Consider the following 3,938-nt stretch of genomic DNA (forward strand, 5'->3'; position numbering starts at 1 on the left):
GCATTTTTTACAGAATTAGAGCAGAAAATTTTACAATTTGTATGGAAACACAAAAGACCCTGAATAGCCAAAGCAATCTTGAGAAAGAAAAACGGAGCTGGAGGAATCAGGCTCCCTGACTTGAGACATTACTGCAAAGCTACAGTAATCAAACCAGTATGGTACTGGCACAAAAACAGAAATATAAATCAATGGAACAGGATAGGAACTCCAGAGATAAACCCATGCACCTATGGTCAACTAATCTATGACAAAGGAGGCAAGAATATACAATGGACAAAATACAGGCTCTTCAATAAGTGGCACTGGGAAAGCTGGACAGCTACATGTAAAAGAATGAAATTAGGACACTCCACAAAAACAAACTCAAAATCGATTAAAGACCTAAATGTAAGGCCAGATACTATGAAACTCTTATAGGAAAACATAGGCAGAACACTCTCTGACATAAATCACAGCAATACTTTTTTTGATCCACCTCCTAGAGGAATGAAAATAAAAACAACAATAAACAAATGGGACCTAATTAAACTTAAAACTTTTGCACAGGGATTTCCCTGGTGGTCCAGTGGCTAAGACTCTGCACTCCCAATGCAGGGGGCCAGGGTTCAATCCCTGGTCGGAGAACTAGATCCTACATGCCCCAACTAAGAGTTTGCATGCTGCAACTAAAGATCCCGCATGCCGCAACTAAAGGTTCCGCATGCTGCAACTAAAAGATCCCACATGCAGCAACAAAGATCCTATGTGCTGCAACTAAGACCCAGAGCAGCCAAATTAATAATTTTAAAAAATTACTTATTTTAAAAAAACAACTTTTGCACAGCAAAGAAAACCATAAACAAAACGAAAAGAGAACCCAAAGAATAGGAGAAAATATTTGCAAATGAAGCAACCAACAAGGGATTAATCTCCAAAATACATAAACAGCTCATGCAGCTCAACATCAAAAAAAACAAACAACCCAATCAAAAAATGGGTGAAAGATCTAAATAGATATTTCTCCAAAGAAAACATACAGATGGTCAAAAAGCAGACGAAAAGATGCTCAACATCGCTAATTATCAGAGAAATGCAAATCAAAACTACAATGACATATCACCTCACACCAGTCAGGATGGCCATCATCAAAAAATCTACAAACAATAAATGCTAGAGAGGGTGTGGAAACAGGGAACCATACTACACTGTTGGTGGGAATGTAAATTGGTACAACCATATGGATAACAGTATGGAGGTTCCTTAAAAAACTAAATGTGATCCAGCAATCCCACTCCTGGGCATTGACAGATGAATGGATAAAGAAGATGTGGTATACATATATACAACGGAACATTACCCAGCCATTAAAAAGAAGTAATGCCATTTGCGGCAACATGGATAGACCTAGAAATTATAATACAGGGACTTCCCTGGTGGTCTAGTGGTAAGACTCTGCGCTCTCAATGCAGGAGGCCCAGGTTCGATCCCTGGTCAAGGAACTAGGTTCCACATGCATGCCGCATCTAAGAAGTCCGCATGCCACAACTAAGAAGACCACATGCCACAACAAAGATCCTGTGTGCCAAAACTAAGACCCGGTGCAGCCAAAATAAATACATAAATATATACATACATAAATAAATTTTTTAAAAATTATCATACTGGGCTTCCCTGGTGGCGCAGTGGTTGAGAATCCGCCTGCCGATGCAGGGGACACGGGTTCGTGCCCCGGTCTAGGAAGATCCCACACGCCACGGAGCGGATGGGCCCGTGAGCCATGGCCACTGAGCCTGTGCGTCCGGAGCCTGTGCTCCACAATGGGAGAGGCCACAACAGTGAGAGGCCCGCGTACCACAAAAAAAAAAAAAAAAAAAAAAAAAAAAATTATCATACTAAGTAACCCAAATAAAGAAAGATAAACATCATATGAGAGACCTTCAAGATGGTGGAAGAGTAAGATATGGAGATCACCTTCCTCCCCACAAATACATCAGAAATACATCTACATGTGGAACAACTCCACAGAACAACACCTACTGAATGCTGGCAGAAGACCTCAGACCTCCCAAAAGGCAAGAAACTCCCCACGTACCTGGGTATGGCAAAAGAAAAAAGAAAAAACAGAGACAAAAGAACAGGAACGGGACCTGCACCAGTGGGAGAGAGCTGTGAAGGAGGAAAAGTTTCCACACACGAGGAAGCCCCTTCACTGGCAGAGACAGGGGGTGGCAGGGGGGAAGCTTCAGAGCCACAGAGGACAGCACAGCAACAGGGGTGCGGAGGGCAAAACGGAAAGATTCCCGCACAGAGGATCGGTGCCGACCAGCACTCATCAGCCCGAGAGGCTTGTCTGCTCACCCGCAGGGGTGGGTGGGGGCTGGGAGCTGAGGTTCAGGCTTGGGAGGTCAGATCCCAGGGAGAGGGCTGGGGGTGGCTGCCTGAACACAGCCTGAAGGGGGCTAGTACGCCACAGCTAGCCAGGAGGGAGTCCGGGAAAAGGTCTGGACCTGCCTAAGAGGCAAGAGACCATTGTCTTGGGGTGCTCGAGGAGAGGGGATTCAGAGCACCTCCTAAACGAGCTCCAGAGATGGGCATGAGCCGCGGCTATCAGCGTGGACCCCAAAGATGGGAATAAGATGCTAAGACTGCTGCTGCTGCCACCAAGAAGCCTGTGTGCAAGCAAAGATCACTATCCACACATCCCCTCCGGGGAGCCTGTGCAGCCTGCCACTACCAGGATCCTGTGATCCAGGGACAACTTCCACAGGAGAACGCACGGCGCGCCTCAGGCTGGTGCAACTTCACGCCAGCCTCTGCCTCCACAGGCTCGCCCCGCACTCCGTACCCCTCCCTCCCCCCAGCCTGAGTGAGCCAGACCCCCCAAATCAGCTGCTCCTTTAACCCCGTCCTGTCTGAGCAAAGAACAGATGCCCTCAGGTGACCTACACGCAGAGGCGGGTCCAAATCCAAAGCTGAACCCCAGGAGCTGTGCAAACAAAGAAGAGAAAGGGAAATCTCTCCAGGCAGCCTCAGGAGCAGCGGATTAAATTGCCACAATCAACCTGATGTACTCTGCATCTGTGGAATACCTGAATAGACAACGAATCATCCCAAAATTGAGATGATGGACTTTGGGAGCAATGATATATATATATTTTTTTCTTTTTCTCTTTTTGTGAATGTGTATGTGTATGCTTCTTTGTGTGATTTTGTCTGTATAGCTTCACTTTTACCAACTGTCCTAGGGTTCTGTCTGTCCGTTTTTTTGTTTTGTTTTGTTTTTTTAGTATACTTTTTAATGCTTGTTATCATTAGTGGATTTGTTTTCTGCTTTGGTTGCTCTCTTCTTTCTTTCCTTTTACTTTTAAAAAAAAATTTTTTATTACCTTTTAATTTTTAATAATTATTTTTTACTTTAATAACTTTATTTTATTCTTTCTTTCTCCCTTTCTCCCTTTCTTTCTTTTCACCCTTCTGAGCCGTGTGGCTGACAGGGTCTTGGTGCTCTGCCTGGGTGTCAGACCTGTGCCTCTGAGGTGGAAGAGCCAAATTCAGGACAATGGTCCACCAGAGACCTGCCAGCTCCACATAATATCAAACAGCGAAAGCTCTCCCAGAGGTCTCCATCTCAACGCTAGACCCAGCTCCACTCAACGACCAGCAAGCTACAGTGCTGGACACCCTATGCCAGAAAACTAGCAAGACAGGAACACAACCCCCATGATTAGCACACAGCTGCCTAAAATCACAATAAGGTCACAGACACCCCAAAACACACCACCGGATGCGGACCTGCCCACCAGAAAGACGAGATCCAGCCTCATCCACCGGAACACAGGCACTAGTCCCCTCCACCAGGAAGCCTACGCAACCCACTGAACCAACCTTAGCCACTGGGGGCAGACACCAAAAACAACAGGAACTATGAACCTGCAGCCTGTGAAAAGGAGACCCCA

The 3,938-nt window shown here is 45.8% G+C and overlaps 1 non-coding gene across 1 annotated transcript; it reads left to right on the forward strand.

Annotated features, from left to right (window-relative positions):
• The first annotated feature begins 1,409 nt into the window (after positions 1-1,409).
• Positions 1,410-1,481, forward strand: TRNAE-CUC (transfer RNA glutamic acid (anticodon CUC)). The gene has a single exon. It is a non-coding gene; the product is annotated as a tRNA-Glu (tRNA).
• Positions 1,482-3,938: the final 2,457 nt, after the last annotated feature.

Source organism: Physeter macrocephalus, chromosome 17 (assembly GCF_002837175.3).
Source record: "Physeter macrocephalus isolate SW-GA chromosome 17, ASM283717v5, whole genome shotgun sequence".
Classification (NCBI taxonomy): domain Eukaryota; kingdom Metazoa; phylum Chordata; class Mammalia; order Artiodactyla; family Physeteridae; genus Physeter; species Physeter macrocephalus.